Source organism: Adiantum capillus-veneris, chromosome 5 (genome assembly GCF_014529385.1).
Source record: "Adiantum capillus-veneris isolate H3 chromosome 5, ASM1452938v2, whole genome shotgun sequence".
NCBI classification, from domain to species: Eukaryota; Viridiplantae; Streptophyta; class Polypodiopsida; order Polypodiales; family Pteridaceae; genus Adiantum; species Adiantum capillus-veneris.
In genome coordinates this window covers 80961012-80981898 of record NC_140935.1, presented here as the reverse complement: position 1 = coordinate 80981898, position 20887 = coordinate 80961012, and the positions used below count along the sequence as shown (strand labels likewise).

The window sequence follows — 20887 nt, the reverse complement described above, 5'->3', positions numbered from 1 at the left end:
GTCCCTAGGATTACATCCTCATGCTTGAGAGGAGAGATGAAAAAAATCCTCTTTGTCCACATAGCTTTGGGCATGAAGCCTCAATTTCCCAATTAAGGGAGTGACTGAGACTTCTTGTCCCTTGAAAGCACCATCGGCAGGTAGGATATCTCCCATCTCATAGGCTAGCTTGGTGGCCAACTCCGTAGATATAAAATTGTGAGTAGAGCCAAGGTCAAAGAGAATGAAAGCATCATGTTCTCTTACCGTTCTCCAAGCGTAGTACAGAGGAGATCCTTTGTGATGTGCATCCTCTTTTTGAACTTCGACTATGGAAGCTCTAGGAGGCTCATTACGCGTATTTTTGTGGGGGCAAGCACGATAGGCATACCCTTGCTCCCCGAACTTGTAGCAACGGTTATCTTTTCAATAACGCTCCAGCTCTTTAGGAGAGATTTTATTTTTGCCCTTAAAAACTCCCTTCTCCTTGGATTTGTTGTTGTTGGAGTTGCCTTTGGGAGACTTTTGGACGTTGTCCTTCCCCCTAGGCTCACCACGGTCCTTGCTTTCCATGGGCTTAAGATTTTTCTTAGCCCCTTGTTGGAAATTGATTCTTGAATCCACCATGGTATGGTGTATGACCACAATTATGGTGCGAGGCCTTTGGGAGTTAACATACTCCACCATATCCTCCGATAAACCTGCATAAAATTGTTGTTTTTGCTCTCCAAAATCCATCTTTTTGTAGAAAGTGGCTTTGAGATGTGAGTCCCAAAACTTGTCTACATATTTGTGAATGGATTCGTAGGGAGAGAGCTTCAAGCTTCGCCATTCGGTGAGTACTTTGTCTTTGGCATCGCTAGCCAAAAACTGCTTCATGATGGAAATCCTTAAAGCTTTCCATGTTCGTGGAGCTTCACCATTTGCTCGTAGGCTAGACCACCATTGCCTGGCGGACTTTTGAAAATGCATAGCTACATGGTGCAGCTTAGAGGACTCCATGAAGCCCTCATCTCCAAATGCTGCATGGAATTGCTTGATAAAGTCCAAGACTTTATCCGTAGCACCAAAAGGGCCATTGTAGGTAAGGAAAGAGATGCTCTTTCCTCCCCCTTTAAAATTTTTGAGCTTGGAAAACCTTTTCCAGGCAGCATAGGATTTCCTATGGCCTCTTCTCTTGGGCGGATCGGGGGCTGCATCATCACTTTCTTCAGAAGGGGAAGAGAATGAGGAAGATGGAGAAGAGGGTGTCCTCTTTCTCGCCTTTTTCTTCCCTTGTTTCTTCTCTTCTGCACCACTACTTTCTTCAGAAGAGGAAGAGGATGAGGAAGACGGAGAAGAGGGCGACCTCTTTCTTGCCTTTTTCTTCCCTTGATTCCTCTCTTTCCTCTTTGAATTAGGGTGTGGAGGAATTTGCGATGGTCTTCTCCGTTTAGGGGGTGTTGGAGAGTGTTTTGCCCGCCGTATTCATGTAGCCATCTCTGCCAAGGTGGCAGGAGACTCGCTTCTTTCTTGTTCTTTTGGTGGGGGCTCTACCGTTGAAACTTGGGCTCTCCTTTGAGAGGGGGATGCCCCATTGAGCAGTAAGTTTTTGAGCCCTTCGTCCGGATCCTCCTCTTCCTCCCTTATCGGAGAGAGTTCTCTTTTGGAAGTCTCACCATGAGCTTTCCTAGGTACTCTCTCTTCTTGGTGGGTAGTTTGGAGAATATCATTTGTGCGCAATTGCTGTAGAACTTCACCTTGGAGGGATGGATTGCCCAGGGCTTGTTGAAGCTTAGAAACAAGATAGTTTACAAGCATAGGGGCATCATTAGTTGCTCTATCATTAGCAAAATCAAAGCTATTAACATTCATTTCAATCTCTTTACCTCTGTCATTCATACTAGCAATGTTTAGGTGTAAATTTTTACTTGTACTTTGGCACTTCAAGCCCTAGTTGCTACTCCTCTTTACATTCAAAGATAAGCACTCAAGCATCTATACCCGTGGCTCAAATGTTATTAATTGCAAGGAATAGAAGAGAGGGTTTCATAGAGCCAAGACAACACCGGTTCCTGTCAAGCGTCTAGTGGCTCAATAATGGTTAAGCCATAGGCAAGCCCCGTAGGACTCCATTATTAAGACCATAGCTCTTGACGGTATCCATGTTAATTGCATGAAGCGGGCGTGATTCAAGGATGAAAAATCCCTATTCTACTTACTCTATTGCAATTAATAACACCAACCGTTTGTAACAAGCTTGAGGACCTCTCTTCTTGAGCAAGAAAGGAGAAACCAATAGCTCTGATACCAATGTAACATTTAATGCACTAGTAACCTGTGTGTAGCGGAAAATAATGACATAGTGAGCATTTCATTAAGAACAAGTTCTTAATGAGCATAGAGAGAGTGCTTGGTTGGGGAAAGCAACATAGCAATTACACCTAGCTAGTTTGGCATTGACATAACTTGAAAAGAGAGAGAAATAGAACAATTGATAAAAGTTGAGGACCAGATTTACATGGAGCCGGTGGGAGGGGGGAAATGGGAACAACACCGTGCACACAATAACACTACCTCTCTATAGCCCAGGGATCAACCCGCACCCCTACCCATAAAGAATCACACACATACGCACACTTCTTGCCGACCTTGCGCTGCATACCCAGACTCAGACAATCCAGACGCCCATACCCAACCACTTAGCATGGGAGAATAGCATCAAACTTCAAAGACACTTCGAAATATCAGATAAAGAGCACCCACTTTCTTTCACGAAATGACTTCACACACGCGAGCCCCACACTAGCATGAGAGCAAGAGAGTAAATCATATACACATCGAGAATCAGGAAAACAAGATAATGCAGATCATGATCGACTCAAATGGACATTGACAAAGATGAAGTCTACTACAGACACATATCGCTTTGTTTCCTAGCTTATGGCAATCCGTCCCTTTGCAGATGGCATCTCCCTTCTTTACAGCAACTCCATGGCGGCTCCATTTATGCCGCTCCTCGTCTCAACTATCTATGGGCAGCCCAATGACCCCCCTTTTCTCTGCAACCCTGTTCGGCTCTCCTCATCTGACCTTGTCTGTAGCCGGTCTCTCTTGGTTGATCGATTGCATGCCACTCGCGGCCCTGGACCAGATAGCGAGCTCTTCCAAGCAATGCTGCATCAAACCACCCGCCTGCAGCCTCTGTCCCCTCCAGCTAGGCTCCTTGGCGGCTCTATATTGCCTGCCACCTCCATACCCAAGAGTCAAGACCACCCTCCCTCCAACTCTCTACATGCAACGCTGCTCCTTGCATTTCTGTCGTCCTCCCTCTCTTCACTTCTGCTGCTCGGCCAGTCCTTGATGGTGCCCTTGCAATGGCGTCCTTCAGCTCCTCAACTCGCCTTTACAGCACTACTCCGTGGAGCTACATGCAAGCCGATGGCTTCAAAATTCCCTCCTTGTAATCTAAAATGTGGAGTACTCTATTCCCCGCTTGGTTCTTAACCAGCCCCCCCCTACTCCTCCTCGCGACTTCCACTACAAGTTGTAGACATTTTCTCACTTTGATAAAAAGGTATTTTTCCACCCTTTTTTCCAACCTAATGTGTTAAAAACCTAAGAAGTGTGAATTATTTTTCTCATTTCTTTTTTTTTTCCAATGGTTATTTTTTTAAACCATGCATCAATTTTTTTAATCTTCAAAGTGGGAATAAATCTCTTGAAAAATAAAGTACTGACATGAAAAATAATCGAGCTCATAATTATTGTTATCTTTCTGATATTCATATGAGAAAAAATTACTAACGTATAATATTTGTTGGTCCTATGAAATATAAAAACCAAAACAAATTATGAAAATAATTTTCACTCAAGACCTTGCATGTTCATGGTGTGAATTTTTTCCGATCGAGGCTCTTAAAGATTGTATTGCAAAGTAGGTAAAAATTAGCACCTCAAAAAATTTTCATTCTACATTTTTTAGTTCTGATGAAAATATTTTTCACTCATACATCTTGTAATGATAAATATTTCCACTCTTAACCGAGAGAATTATCAATCTTGAGTGTAAATTATTTCCACTTTTGACATCGAAAAATTTTCATTCTTAAGTTGTAATTTTTTACAAGCTAATTAATACATTGGATAGGTAGAAAACTAGTGGAAAAAATTAATACATTGGAACCTTTCCCTGATTATCTATGCAAAAGAGAGACATTAATTGTAACTGTCATTGAAAAAATTTGAATAGGGTAAATCATTTTCACTTCACAATGACAAAAGGATCTTATTCTCACATATAATCTTTTTGTAGCGATATTATTCACACTTAAAAAGTGTACATGTTAGAAACATTCAACACCTCTACTGTAGTTTCATAGCTATAAATTTATCGTATATTGAAAGGAATCTCTATCTTGTACGCATAACAATATCCAAATTATGGAGATAACCTCAAATCAAACATCTTTTATGGATAGTTCTATAGTATGAAAAATGCTAATAGTGGCCAATCAATTAACATACATCAAAACATTCAAGACCGCAACAAGATCAATAATGCTTTCAAATAATATCAATTATAACTTGTCCCACAAAATCTTTTATAGCTTTATAATTCGGATATACTCTTGCGTATTACATGCCAAACTAGCCAAAAATTTTGTCAAAATAGAGACAACATATATAACCAAGGTTCCATAGTGAACTTGATTTAAACAAGTTCAACTTCATCCTGACCCATATCCTTAGCATTAGTGTCTTTGAGCTTAATCTTGTTTTGCCCAATGGCCCAAGACACTAAAACATCCAATGCCTCTGAATCTTGGCATTCTTTCTTTAAATCAAATGATTCCTTCGGTGTAGTCCGTTGCAACTCTTTTAAAAAGTCAGCTAGTCGCCTATACATGAGGTCTATGTTGTGCTCTCCCATCAGTTTCAAAGCTATCGCTTCTTTTGTTGTCTTCTTAAGTGCCTTATTCTGCAAAAGGTATGTCACACTCATGTAAGGACCTTCATAAAAAATCCATTGAATTTGTAATGCAACGTGCTCATTTACAAGACCAAAGATGTTAGTAGCAATACATGAGGTGATAATGTGACTTTGTTATGAGAAGGATTCAAATTCCTCTTTTTTGAGTTGCAAACCCTGCATAAATAAAAAAATTTACGACCCTCAAAATGCTTGATTAGATCAATATACCAAGAAAAGGGCTTGTACCAGGGTAGAGGTGTTCTCTTTGTATCTAGCAGGAACTTTGGAAACTCTTTTAGCTTTTCCATTTTCTCTTGCTTCATGCTGCAAAGACCATTCCATCTCAAAATCATTACAAAATAGAGATTTAAAGTCTCTACCAAAGAGTTGACAATGAGCAGACCCTTAAAATGACGGCGGCATTGCTAGATGATTTCTTGTTTGTGAGATCCTTCAAAGCCTGCAAAAACAAGATTTTCTTGATCCCTTTCAAGGGAGACGTCCTTTAATGACATCAAATCACCAGTCTCTAACCTTTTTCTTTGAGGGTATATTTCCTTTATCTTTGTTTCCACACTATAAGCGAACATATAGGTATCATACAAACACCATTAATAGATAAAAGAAATTCTTCACACTTTGAGTTTAAGACACTTACCACGAGCTCATTTAAGCACATGACCTTTGGCTTCTTTTTTGATATGTTAATGGGTGGTGTAGCATCATCATTCTAAAATAAAATTGATATTAACATGCAAGTCACAAGATTTAGCTCAATAAGAGGAAAAACCAAAGAAGTTTACCCCTCCAGATATCTCCATATCACCTTTGTCATCAAGGTCTACCAATGCATGGTTAAACACCTATGTTAACTATCATCTATAAGCAAAAAAGTAGGTCTCAACCCATGACGTAATCAATAATACAAAGAAATCCTTACAAAATTCTTGATGATTGAAATGCCATGGTGATCTTCACTTGTTTCCACCATATCAAACATCTTCCATGTTGACTACACACCAACATCATTAAACATAGCCAATTTGAGGAATCGCATGTGATTCGTTTTGTGGAAAAGATCACAATTTACCTCTCTTACTTCTTCGTTTCAATGATCCAACTCAATAGGTAAATTTGCAGTTAGAGGAGAGTCATTCCCAAAATTCTATAAACACAAATATACAAAGTAGATAAATATTCCAAACAATTTCTTGAATACTTTAAAATTTGCTACAAAATCTCAATGTGCAGAACCTTACAACTCTACTAAGAAAACCTGGTCAATAACGTTGTCATGCCAAGAATCATCCTTGCCACAAGAGGATGGTAATTGGAATTTTGTGAAAGATCCATTGATAGGTAGCACTGTAACCTAGGGGAGTGGAAAAAAAAAATTGTAGAGGGAACAAGATTGCTAAATTAAAATCAAAGTATAAACAAAATAAAGGCTACACATTGACCTCCTTAGTTTTTTGTGGATGTCCCAACTTATACTCAGGAGATATGCTGCTCGATTGCATGTATGTGGATGACCCGTTTGGAGTGTTACTAGCCTTGAAATGTAAAAATGTGGTCTTTAGGAACTTAGGTATATGTAAGCAAAATTAAAATAAAACTGGGAAGAACCGAGTACCTCTATTGGTGCTTCATAGCACTCCTTCGCACCTTCGCCGGTGGTTGAGTGCACACTTGAGCGTTGTTGTGAAGAGAAGGAAGGGTTGTTCTCCTTGGAAGGCTGAAACTACCTTATTAATAGTCCCAAAAAAGAGAACTTAATTGAAATTCAAATCCAAAGAAAAGGTGATACTTACAGGTAATTCCAAGGAGGATTTACTTTCAATCATTTTTAAATACACAATAGGAACTTCTATGACTTGTCCCTAAACACAAGGCATTTTTTGTCAGTTTAAAGCTCTCATTTTTTGAAACAATTGTACATTGGATATCACATTCAAAAGAGATACTTACAACATGCAAACTTGACACCGGCATAACGCTTCCAGGGATATAACATCCATGTGCATATTGGTTGATAGATTCTATTTGCACCTTCCACTTTGCATAGGTATTTCCATCGCAAGACTTTGAAAAGATTGTACCAATGGAAATCTCCTTGGTATCTCCATCTAAGAAAGGAATAAAGACATATTGTTGTTGCACACCTTGAGGAAACAAGCCATATCTACAACTGATGTTCTCATGTGAGAGGATTTGAGATGAGCCCATGATGGAGACCAGCTCGTGAGATCCTGCAGGAACATAACACTTATCATCCATGGTTGTGACACTTTTAGGAGGGCTCACACTCCGTTGGTATCCCTTTTGATTATCCACAAGTCTTCTTGGTGCTTCCATACTATCTAAGCTATCTTGAGTTTGATTTTCTTTGTCCTCCAAATCAATGATTAGAGAACGATACCCCCTGCTCTTTTCACTAGAGAATGACATAGCTTTTAATTGCAAATAGCATCTCTGCTGATTTAGCTTTTGAAAGATCACTTTCTCTGACATGTACTCACCATCTTTGTCCCCAGTGCCTCCAAAAGATATCAATGTCTTCCTTTTGCGCCGTATAAAGTCTTCGATGTGTTCTCTCATCTCCTTGTCTTTACTTAGGTCATCATTTATGAACTTTTCTATAGTGAATATACCCAGACCATTCTCAACCCATTTTCGGATATTCTCTAAATTTTTGTTATATCTGCTGTGTTCCCAACTATAATTATTTCTAAGAAAGGACTTCTCTTGAGCATTCTTTGGGATCAAAATTGGTGGGGGAGGATGAGAGAGAGGCACTTGTTGCTTGGTTGGTGGCTTGCTTTGGATAAGAGCCTATTGATCCTGCAAATTTAATATTGAAGAGGACACCTTGACATTATCATGGCCATGCTTCTCTTGCGATAAGGAAATCTTCGAGGTCGACAATTTCTCTTGTGCCCAACTATACAATGCAACTTGGTGTCCGGGTATGTCCACTCCCAAAGCTTCCCATAAAGGCACATACATATATAAAAGACTGCTTCCGTTTGTGTTACTCTTGAGTATGGTGCGTGTGTATCGATCCGAACCTAAGTAGCCATTAACAAATTGAGTAACTTCCCTTGCATTCCAGCGAGTGATGCCTTCTAAGCACTCCTTCTCCATGTTTTGATGAAAGAGCATGAGATCTGTAAGAGAAAATTACAAATTAAGCACAATTGAAATAACTATGGCATCTCTCTCTCTCTCTCTCTCTCTCTCTCTCTCTCTCTCTCTCTCTCTCTCTCTCTCTCTCTCTCTCTCTCTCTCTCTCTCTCTCTCTCTCTCTCTCTCTCTCTCTCACACACACACACACACACACACACCACTTTGTAACTTTCAGGTCTCATAGGTCATTATGGCCTTTTGAAGACGTTAATATAACATTTCATTTCATTTCTCTCTCTCTCTCATTTTGTTACTTTGACTTTGTATCGGATCCACCACATTGTAACGCTATGGTCTCATAGGTCACTTTGGGCTTTTGAAGACGTTAATATAACATTTCATTTCATTTTCATCTCTCTATCTCTCTCTCTCTCTCTCTCTCTCTCTCTCTCTCTCTCTCTCTCTCTCTCTCTCTCTCTCTCTCTCTCTCTCTATAGCAAAAGGTGAAGGCAAAGGCCTTGATTCATAACACCGTAATCTATTTAGGGAAGAATTTGGGCCACTATCTATTGTTTAAGGTAAACTCTGCCCTTTTGTATATGAACCCGTTAGGCTCTTGATATGCACCCTTTAAATCTCTAGTATTGTTTCTCTCTTTCACTAGTTTGTAGTGGATTGGTCTCATAGGTCATTTTGGCCTTTCGAAGGTAATGGCGCATTAGGGTAGAAGTCCACTCATATGGCCTATTGAAGATGTTAATATATCACTTCATTTCATTTCTCTCTCTCTCTCTCTCTCTCTCTCTCTCTCTCTCTCTCTCTCTCTCTCTCTCTCTCTCTCTCTCTCTCTCTCTCTCTCTCTCTCTCTCTCTTTCAAGAAGATGATCATTGATATTGAATATTCCAAAACCAGTACAACAGAGCATGGCTGTCACAAATACGAAATTACAATTCCAAAGTTTCTTAAACTATCTCATCCTTAATGTTGTGATCATTAGGACCGAGCAGCACCTACTCATCCTCCTGACTACGAAGCCTGGCAGAACCATTGGTAACTGCAATGTTGAGCTGAGAGGCTCGCTCCACAATTGATTTCCGCTTCAAAGTGGAAACATTGTGAGCAATCTCAGCACAAAACTTCATGTTGTGCATCATAAGAAGGTCCATCAAAAACTTCGTGAAACCATTGGGTAGCACATGCCTTGTCTTCTTGTTTGAGCCATACCCAATGTTAGGCATCAAAATGCACCCTTTGAATTTCCTCCTGACATGTGAATCAATACCCTTTGGTCTACGCCAGCTTGGCTTGACACAGATCTTGCGATCACTCTGGGCGTGCTTGAACTTCTTTACACACTTCTTCACAATCCTGGGCTTGACGAGGGGGGTCACCATGGCTCCCGCTATTAGCGTTGTCGCCTCCCACCTCTCAGACCTCCTCTCTCTCTCTCTCTCTCTCTCTCTCTCTCTCTCTCTCTCTCTCTCTCTCTCTCTCTCTCTCTCTCTCTCTCTCTCTCTCTCTCTCTCTCTCTCTCTCTCTCTCTCTCTCTCTCTCTCTCTCTCTCTCTCTCGCCTATTGAAGATGTTAATATATACTTTCATTTCATTTCTCTCTCTCTCTCTCTCTCTCTCTCTCTCTCTCTCTCTCTCTCTCTCTCTCTCTCTCTCTCTCTCTCTCTCTCTCTCTCTCTCTCTCTCTCTCTCTCTCTCTCTCTCTCTCGATGTAAGTGTGAGTACGGTTTCCTCTCTCAGCGAAGAACATGGTTTTGTAGTTGGGGGCAATATAGGTGGTGTAATGTATGAAGCGTGACCCACCGGATTTCTCCCAAGCCGTAATACATTGGCGTTGGGGCAATGGAGAAGAGTCAAATTGATTGTGCACATTATGCTCACTGCAAGTTCAAGAGTCTGAGTACCACACACTACTAGAGTGCTCAGCTTTTGATCACATCCGAACTTGCTTCTCTCACATTTTCAGCCATAACTTAGACCTACACACTTTCCTCTCCCAGCCAAAGTGTGGGCTCTCCATTGCGACTCTCATCACTACAATTTCGGAGCATCGAGAGTCACTCATCAGCCATACACATACTACATCACATGTAACTTTGGTCCCATATGTCATATTTGACCTCCGAGGACGATAATAAAATCTATCTATCTATCTATCTCTCTCTCTCTCTCTCTCTCTCTCTCTCTCTCTCTCTCTCTCTCTCTCTCTCTCTCTCTCTCTCTCTCTCTCTCTCTCTCTCTCTCTCTCTCTCTCTCTCTCTCTCTCTCTCTCTCTCTCGTGCACCTATTGAAGATGTTAATATATCATTTCATTTTATTTCTCTCTCTCTCTCTCTCTCTCTCTCTCTCTCTCTCTCTCTCTCTCTCTCTCTCTCTCTCTCTCTCTCTCTCTCTCTCTCTCTCTCTCTCTCTCTCTCTCTCTCTCTCTCTCTCTCTCTCTCACACACACACACACACACACACACACACACACACACATAGGTCACTATGGCCTTTTGAAGACGTTACTATAACATTTCATTTCATTTCATTGTGTGCAGCCAGCTAACGTCAACATGTTGATAAAAAACGAGCATGGCGCAGCTTGTGACGTACCCGTGATCGATGGCCACTGCGCCGCTGCAAGGTCAATGGCCACTGCAGGATGACGTTGCGCTCGTGAGAATACCAGCTTGGAGCTGCAGTTCGCCAAGGCCAGCTCAGAGTGAGATATTTTTGGGAGAGCCCGCTACACGTCCGTGTGATCATCACACACGAGGGGAGTGGGGGGACCTGCCACAAGGAGATTTTCTTTCTTTAGCAGTAGCGTCGGGCGTTAATGCTTTGTTTTTGAAGAGGTTTAAAAACGGGGCTACTGGAGCTCGCTGCTTTTGAGCTTTTGAAGAGTTTTAAAAACTCAATAACTTAAAACTACCCGGGCTGCTATAACTTAAAACTACCCGGGCTGCTAAAAACTCAATAACTTAAAAACTACCCGGGCTGCTAAAAACTCAATAACTTAAAACTACTCGGGCTGCTATAGCGTGTCACAAGCAATATTCAGCGTGGCATTTTAAAATCAGCGTGTGCGAGTCCGGCAAAGAAAGGTGCGCGAACTCCTCCGGTGCTCTTCTTCTCCTGCGCATAGAGGCAAGTTTGTCGACCCACCCTAAGCCTGGTAAGCGGAGAGAGAGAGAGAGAGAGAGAGAGAGAGAGAGAGAGAGAGAGAGAGAGAGAGAGAGAGAGAGAGAGAGAGAGAGAGAGAGAGAGAGAGAGAGAGAGAGAGAGAGAGAGAGAGAGAAGAAGAAGAAGAAGAAGAAGTAGTAGTTAACGTCGTGGGAAACTATCCCAAGAGAGCTTAAAGATCTACCCGACGTTCGGGTTGAACTCTGGTGACATGAAATGATATATTAACGTCTTCAAGTTGCCAAAATACGATGTTTGGGTACAAAAAGAGAAGCTAAAAATTGAATTTGGGAGTACTACAATGGGAGATAGAAAGAGAGAGAGAGAGAGAGAGAGAGAGAGAGAGAGAGAGAGAGAGAGAGAGAGAGAGAGAGAGAGAGAGAGAGAGAGAGAGAGAGAGAGAGAGAGAGAGAGAGATGAAATGATATATAGCATCTTGTGATATACGATGTCTGGGTACAAAAAGAGAAGCTAAAAATTGAATTTGGGAGTAATACAATGGGAGATAGAAAGAGAGAGAGAGAGAGAGAGAGAGAGAGAGAGAGAGAGAGAGAGAGAGAGAGAGAGAGAGAGATGAAATGATATATAGCATCTTGTGATATACGATGTCTGGGTACAAAAAGAGAAGCTAAAAATTGAATTTGGGAGTACTACAATGGGAGATAGAAAGAGAGAGAGAGAGAGAGAGAGAGAGAGAGAGAGAGAGAGAGAGAGAGAGAGAGAGAGAGAGAGAGAGAGATGAAATGATATATAGCATCTTCAAGTGGCCAAAATGACCTATGAGACCAAACGGACACAAACTTGTGAATCTAATACAATGTCTCAGGACAAAAAGAGATGCTAAAAAATGAATTTGGGAGTGCTACTAGCTAGTATTTTGTGGGATTTGTGTGATCACTCATACAATGGGAGATAGAAAGAGAGAGAGAGAGAGAGAGAGAGAGAGAGAGAGAGAGATGAAATGATATATTATCTTCTTCAAGTGGCCAAAATGACCTATGAGACTAAACCGACTCAAACTTGTAAATCAATACCATATCCGGGTACAAAAAGAGACGCTAAAAATGAATTTGGGAGAGCTGTAAGTACTTTATGTTAAATTCTTGTTGTTGAATATCTTGACTGAATACGTTCAAAGTTCCTAAAAGGTCGTGGAAGAGGGCTCGCAAGGTGTCGAAACTGATCTAGTCAAGGTTGTGAGAGGTGCGACCCAAGAGGGGTTGCAATCTTCCCAGCTAGTTGTCAAGGCGACGGGCAGATATGGGTTGAGCTCGACACAAAGTTCTTGGAGAATTGGATGGCCAAGCACGAGGTAATTCAACGTGAGGAACCACTTCCTTGGGTTCCCTTGTGCCGACTTCATGGTCACGAAGCTGTCCGTCTCACAAGGGGAAACAATATTGATGACTTGGCACATAAGTTTAGGCATCATGGTTACATGCCAACTCTCGCAGATTTTATTGTCTCGGAAAAAATGGCCAATGGAGACATAATTCGAGTAAGCGAGCAGGAAGAAAAACAATGGGATGAGTCCTTTTGGGGGGAGGTGAATCGCCAGTTTGATCGAGAGTTGCTTGCATCTCAATCATGGGCACATCTTGTTGGTCGAAAGCTGGTGGTATGGGATGGAAACCATCGTTTGAAGGCTTGGACAAGAGAAGTCAATTCAGATGAGAAATTATTTTTTACCTCAATATGTATGTGTCTATTTACTATAATTTATTAATGTGGTGAATTAATCTTGTGAAGCTTGCCATGATGATGCCTCAAAGTTTGTGCGTGTTAAGTGTACAATCACTGCCTTCTCGAAAGATGAAGAATGCTCTATGCTGTGTGCGTTGGATTGTCTTAATAGGTGAGAAAGGTACCTTGGGATGTATTTTGAGTTATAGAGGCAAATCATATCATAAAACCCTAATATGTATGGAATTTTTTTGCTAGTTTGACACAAACACATATCAAGAGGACGCTTGCAAGCGAGATCCACTTGATAAGAAGGCTTGCCCTTGGAAATGAAAATAGCTAGAAGAAATATTTTGATGAAGAGGCACTACAGGAGATAGAGGCAGAATTTTCTGAAGACAAGAGGGGGCATCCCTGGATTTGGTGGACTATACCACTTGGCCTCCTCATGCAGCTTATCTACTCTGCATGGACATTCATAACCTTCTTTGTTTGTTTCTTTTAGTTCATGTTATGCTCAACCTTACATGCTCAACTTTGATGTAGAGTGAATTCAAATTGGAGCTCTCAAATAGGTTAGAAGAGGTGGTTGTCCCCAAAGATGACCCAGCGTATAAAGCATTGTACAAGCAAACCATCCGCGAGGTGGAACAACATTTCAAAGGGAAGAAAGGATTCAAGCTTGTGGCAGTGGCAAACCCAGCCCTTGGGGAGGAGTGGGTTAATAAGATTTACGATCTAGATTGGGAGAGCGATCACAATGTAACTTTGGACAAACTGCTTACAGTGACCCGAACACCGCTTCCTCCAGAAAGGTAGTCTCAAGTATTTTTGTTTAATATGTTCCTTTGGCATGCATATCACTGATTTGTATTGACTTTTCAAGTGCAGAAAAGTTTTTGTTTTAGATCGCATTCTAAACAAGGATATTGGAAGAGCATGGGGTTTTGAAGGGGGCGACAAAGACTGGCGCTCATATATTGCATGCTACTCTTACTAGGAGTGCGTAGTGGAGAGAGAAATTGATTTAATAAGAGAGGCTGACGAGGTTTCATACATCTCGTGGAGTTCAATAATAAGAGATTTTTTTTATAAGTGTCAAAAGGTCCATCTTCGCTATTCATTTAAGCATCTTCCAAAGCTTACACCGGGGATCCAAAGAGAGAACATGCCTTTCCTAGAGCAAACCGCAAGACGGTTTGCCTATAGGTAATCTCTTTGTTTTATTTTTAGATCTAGATAATGTATGTATCAATGGCTTTTTTCCAACTTTGATTGGTGATCCAAGTCTTTCTATAGGTGGTTCGCGGAATTATTGAGAAACAGTCAAATCCAAGGAATTCCGCCAAGGTTGAAGAGTGGAAGGTTGTTTCATCTCTGGGAGTTAAATCATTGTACCCACATTCATGGCTCGATGCAAATAGGACTCTTCCTAAGGATCTCTATGACGTGCCATGATTCTTAGAGTATTTGGAAGGTGAATATCCAGCCGAGGAGACAGAAATACATACACGTGAGTTCAATGCATTTCAATAAAATATATTAGATGAGGTTAGTAGTCACTACTTATGTTTTTTTTGCATGGTTTGGAAACAGGCCTTATGTGCAAGCCAATAGTAGTTGCAATGAGCACTTCAAAGAAAGATACAACAACAAATGCAAAGGAAAGTGGTAGTGGTACTGGCAAGGATATAAGGAGCCCTCACGGCACTCCAAAGAAAGACACAGTGACAAACACAAGGGAAAGGAGAAGTGGAAAGGACACAAGGAGCCCTCACGACAAGATTGACAAGAGTGGAAAGGATACAATAAAGTCTCCTGGCAAGCTAGGTATCAGAGGTGGTAAGGGTACTCTTAAAGAGGTAGTGCAAAGTCCGGATCGTAAGGGTAAGGGTACCAATGAGAAGAAAAGAGGTAATAACTTGGAAGGAAAGCATAGAAAAACAAAGAAAACACCACCACAAAAAAAGCTGAAGGGCAACACTACGCGAACACAAAGGGAAAATGAAGATGAGGATGCACCGGAGGCTTTTGTGCCATTTCATCTCCCTGTACATGCTGATATATTGCATTTTGCAATTGATACATTTAATGGCCCCGAAGACTCAGATGCAGTAATGATACGATGGTTTATAGAGAAACTTCAAGCCCAAGGTGGATTCTATGAGGATGCACTTGTCTCTCTTGTATGGGCAGATCTTCCATCTGGCTTGTACCCATTTGAAGAGGAGGATGAACTGCCAGCTTGGAATGAATGGGATTCAGAAAAGCTAAAGGCGTCAGTTACCATTGCAGCAGAGTTCTTGAGCCATGATGGTTTCTTTGTTACTACTAGTGGTATTGAGCACCAATTTGAGATTGTGTCACGTGTGATGGGGCAATCCAAACTTCAGTATGTACATAGTATGTTCTTGGAAACTACAACCCAATGCAAAAGGATCGTTCGTGGGAAAGTAGAAGAGGTAAGTCAAAACCACTTGAGGATTATGGTTGTAGAGTTTTTATAGGCTAAGCTCTAATAATTTACTCTCTTAATGCTACCTTGCAGGTTTCCACTTTAGTGATTACATTCTTTGCCCATTTAGATTGTACACATGAATTAAATTGGAAGCAAGCATTACTAAAAGTCATGAAGGGATCTTTCGACAACAAGTCTGATACATTTGTGGAGCTACCAATAGGGAAGCTAAACCTGACACTAGATGAAGAAGGAAATGCCTTGCGTGGTGCAGCTGAGAGACACACAAACTTTTGTGGTTTCCTAGTTTCGCTCTGCACTCAAGAAGGGGAAATCATAATAGATTGTTTTGCTGGGGTCGAAAATATGGCCAAAGTGTGTGAGGTCTTAGACCGGTATTGCGTGAGTATTGAGATTGATGAGAGGTGCCATGAACATTGCCTCTTTGAGATAGGCGATCTGTTAGAGGTTTAGATGGCATGAGACATCAACTTCATTGACTTTATAAGACAAATATGATTGTTTTTTTCTCATTCATTTTGTATGTGAGTATGTATCTTTGAATTGTGATTGATGGACACAACCTTTTTCGATTGAATTTCAATTTGTATATTTGAAGAGTGGTTGAATACATTTTGTTTCCATTTTTTTAATCAACCTACCAAGCAAAGTGAGAAAATTGTGTATGTTTATGTGATGTAGGACTAATGGCCATGTGTTGAGGATAGCGATCAAGTATTGGCATGTTCATCCTCAGAGAGAGGTTCCCTTTTGCGGGGTGAGCTTGAGAGCTGGGTGTTCACCCTACAATCCAATCTGGATAGTTTTCATTCACCTTTGCTTGCACAAGATGTAATATTGATAATGATATTCTCCCCAAATAGAAAGGAAAAGGGAAAACGGTCTATGAAAAAAAGGCAGAATAGGTCACTCTTAGAAATTTTCATGGATAAAGACTTTCCAGGAGTAGAGAACACCTTACCACAAACTATTACGCAGGTGTTTGCTCGATATAAAGAGAAGGGGCTTTTAAAAACTGCACAGTGGCGACTTTGTATAGGCAAGGATGAAAAACAACACAAGCCCACTCTTTTCCCCCCGGATGCAGAGGATATATACGTGGGGAATGTTTTACCATGTACATGTTCTCCGTCCTCTTCAAGGAATAAGCACAAGAGAAATTGTGATACATGCTATGGACGTTGTGATGTCTGCAGCAAGGAGAGAAAAAACATGGTGCGATTTGAGTACATCTCGTTTATCGAGCAATTGCGTCTTCTATGTCAGTGCGAGGAGTTTTGTCATGATTTTCTTACAATGTGGCGGGCAAGAAGTAATTGGCAAGCGGACAGTTCAAACTCTACCAATGTTATCAACGATTACTGGGATGGGGAAAAAATAAGAATGTGCAAAGACTTTTGGAACCCACAGAAAGAGTGGGAGATTCCAGTTAAGTGCCCCAATAGTTTTTGTGCCATGTATTATCGGACTTTTCCAACCACCTTGCGTAGTCCGGAGCTAAACAACAATTGGAATGAGATTACCAAGGAATATGAGTTCTTATGCTCACATTGTGCAACAAATATCAAAGTGCCAAGAAGAATGGTCAAGGTGAGACAATATTGCAATCAATTTGAATAGGCTTCATCTTAGCAATGTTTATCATGCCCATAACTTTCATGTTTTTTTAGGGGGATCCTCGAAATTTTGCACTAATGTGCCATTGGGATCGCTTTCAAATGGCTTCAACCAAGCCAAAAGATAGTGGGGTTGTTGAAGTGGTGGTCCTCAACGGTGGCAAAAACTCAATTATTGGACCTTTGCCAGTGCTATTTTTGCCACTCATCTTATTGAAGTTAGAAAAGAAACATGGAAATATTCTTCCATACCTTTTAGAGCCTTTAATATGTGAACTTGAGTCGGCTTTTGTTGATGGGTTCTCCATCAATTTTAACTATCCACCAACGGCCATATTTGAAAACTCTTTGGACATAGCATATCGTTCTTGCATTCTAAGGGCAATTCTCATGTCATGGACAGGCGATCACCCAGCCCATTGTAAACTAGGATGTTTGAAGGATGGGGGCAAGAATGGGTGTAGACGGGATAATCCTCCCATGAAGCAAATCACTCAAGGGGTATGCATTCCAAAGTACGTATACACAAAGAATAAATATATTGCTCGCTACCCACCAGAAAAGAGGATTGCAACAGAGATTTTTGAAGCTATAAGACTTTCAAGACAAAAACAAACAAAGGAGGAGTATAACGGTACTCTATCCAATGCACGGCTAACAAGAGAATCACCACTCTGGAGGTTGTACCATCTCTATGGCTTTGATATTAGTTTGGATCTTGTGTATGATGTGATGCACATTCTTGCACTGAACATTTTCAAGAAGTATACTAAATAGTTATTTTTAAAGGCTAGCAATGGCATGAAAACATCCATCACTCATGCAATATATGAAGTTACTGCTGCAATTCCCCGAACACTTCGCAAAAGTGGACGATGGCCGTTGCATGCTACTACTGGACACCACGGAAATTTTATTGCAGAAGAGCATCAAAAGTTTATTCAATGCCCACACATTTTAAATAATGTTCCAGACATTGAGAGATGTGGGAATGATTTTGGTTGACGTATCTCATATCTTCTACAACTACACACGTACTCATGGTTGGACTTTGGATACCATCAATGCTACCCGAAAACTACTTTCAGCATGGAGAATTATTATGGATGAAGAGGGAGGAGAGACTGTTTCTCCTCTAGAGCACGTGGCAGGTGTGTATGTTTCTATTCACCACAAATATAATAAGCACTCCTTATATAACATGGAGACCTAAAATAACGTCAATCTTTGTATATAGGTTGTGGAGAGTTGTTTGATGACATAATACGCCACAGTAGCCATGATGGACTTTGGTGCTACCAGTTTGAGAGAAATGTGTTGGGAATTGTAGAGATTCCAACCAATAATAGGTTCAATGAGTTAACGTACACTCATTATCACACTCGAGCGCTTTTATCACGAACCTTGCAATAGTTGGAGATTGAGAAGGATGGATTGTCACCTTTAGAGAGGATACTCTCATGCATACATGAGACTCTTTTATTGCCGCAAGGTTTTTCAAAGCCTAGCATGGAACTAGGAACTTGTGAAAGATGGCATCTGTTGTGCTTAGCAATTGCATCCTCTGAAGGTCAAGCAACCCAGTTGTACAAGGATGCTCAAAGGCTTGGCCCATGTCATTGCTTGAGCATGATTCAGAGAAAGGGAATCGCTCTACATGGTTTGAAAGCAACAAAAAGGGCTCTTGAAGGTTGGGAGATCATTTCTTTGAAGATTTATTGGGGCCAACAATATATTCATCTAGAGGGATTTTCCTACTCAAAAGTATACATATGCGGCGAGCGATATGAAGCAAAAGACAATGTGGTGATCACTTTAGGCAAAAATACTAATTTAGGACATCAAAATAAAGCAAGGGGTGTATGCAAGATCACGGGTTTCTTGTCACATGAGCATAAGAGAGTGATCAATGATGTGGATTATTCTCGCAAAAAGAAGTGTCTTTTACCAACATACACCATACTACACAAGTGCTTCTTTCTACCCTTGTGCAATACCCAGAACAAGGTGATACATGAAATGAGCGACACCATTTTTCGAACTTGGTTGCTACAACCTGGCAAGGTTGGATGTGCACGGCCATGGGTGGAAATAGGAGATGTAGTATTGGTTGTAAGCAGCTCCTCCATGTTTACTCCATCTTTCAAGGTTGCTGTCGTGTTCAATATAAATACAGAACAAAAAGCAGTTGAGCTAGGGTTTTTGAGGAGAGATCCAACCACGGATTATTGGAATGTTCAAGGAGAAAACAAGTGGTAGGATTTGGAAACATGTTTGGAGGTGCTTCATGAACGGTCTCCAATTCAACATGCCAATGATGCAAATGTCATGCCTACTTGTTTTAAGAGAGGAATAAGAAATTCTTGATAGGGTCACTCATTGGAGTGCTCACTTTTTCAACCTTTAAAGACTTTGTCACTTTAGAAACCTCAGTTCATCGGGTGATTTTGTAGATAGCAAGTGGATACTCATTTTGGTGAAAGCGGCCCACGGTTTTCCTGACTTGTATTTCATGTGTTATGGTTATAATGGGGAGCCATTTCTTGAAGCATAAAATTGAGTAGCCATACTTATTGCTTTGGTGTCACATGAGCCTTTTGATTGTAATATATCACCATTCCCTCTTCCTCTCTCTCTCTCTCTCTCTCTCTCTCTCTCTCTCTCTCTCTCTCTCTCTCTCTCTCTCTCTCTCTCTCTCTCTCTCTGGTCTCATAGGTCATTATGGCCTTTTGAAGACGTTAATATAACATTTCATTTCATTTCATTTCTCTCTCTCTCTCTCTCTCTCTCTCTCTCTCTCTCTCTCTCTCTCTCTCTCTCTCTCTCTCTCTCTCTCTCTCTCTCTCTCTCGTTCTCTCGTAATTGGAGAGACAAACAGAGGGAGAGATCTATGCTCACCTAAAATTAGAAAAGATTTGAAGCTATGAAAAGTGGACAAAGAAGAGATATATATGTCATTATTTCTTGTGGTAATTATTTAGAATTAAAAAACACAAGCCATGAAAAATAGACGTGCAAGACTTGAATTTGGTGTTTAATTTAACCCCTAAACATTATTATCTCTCTACATTGCCCACACGTATGGTGGACAACCACCCTAACAACGTCGCACCCTATGGTGGCCACAGGAGGTCATGTTGAAGCTCTCTACCACCTCATCAAGCAATGTGAAGACGACTTAAATCATGTCGAAATACGCTCTATTCACAGGTTGAGGTAGAAGCCCTTTTGACATGGTGTCGAGAGATCTGTGCATGTGTCAAGCCCTTCCCAAAGCTACTAGATGGTGGTGGAGCATAGCATGAGAAACACATATGCACAACCATTGGTATAAAGAGAGGTGTCATTCCACGGAGAAACCACAGTGAAAGCACCAGCAGCCACCTTAAACATCCACCTTGGAAGGAGAAAAAAATCATGCTCTTGACCTCCAGTTATATGGGTGCTGGTATGTTTGTAGGTTGTATTTACACACGATCCTCAGTAAAAAAGATAGATGGTGAGAAAAATAGCTATTGTGAAAGATAGTTGCTCATAATTATTTAAGTGGGACTCACATAAGAGTGAAAAATTTTTGCATATGAAAATATTTGATGAAAATATATGAAGGTTATGAATGTGTGAAAAAAATTCACACTGTTTATATTTGTATTAAAAAATTATCTCCTACTGGAAGGTAAGAAAATATACTCATTGCAAAAAAAACACATGGACTTGCTTAACGTGTAAATATTTACACATAAGAAAGTTACAAAATTTACATAGAAATTCTTTTTTCATTGCTATAAAAAAGCATATGTAATTTTTTCAGTGTAAAAAAAGAGATGTAGAAAATTTTCATGTGTAAAAACTACAATATTTACATTCGAATGG

At 40.7% G+C, this 20887-nt stretch overlaps 2 pseudogenes; one reads left to right on the top strand and one right to left on the bottom strand.

Annotated features, from left to right (window-relative positions):
- Positions 1–9066: 9066 nt before the first annotated feature.
- LOC147457591 (large ribosomal subunit protein eL32z pseudogene) lies at positions 9067–9454 on the bottom strand (annotated as a pseudogene).
- Positions 9455–12710: 3256 nt separating this feature from the next.
- Positions 12711–13919, top strand: LOC147457590 (uncharacterized; annotated as a pseudogene).
- Positions 13920–20887: the final 6968 nt, after the last annotated feature.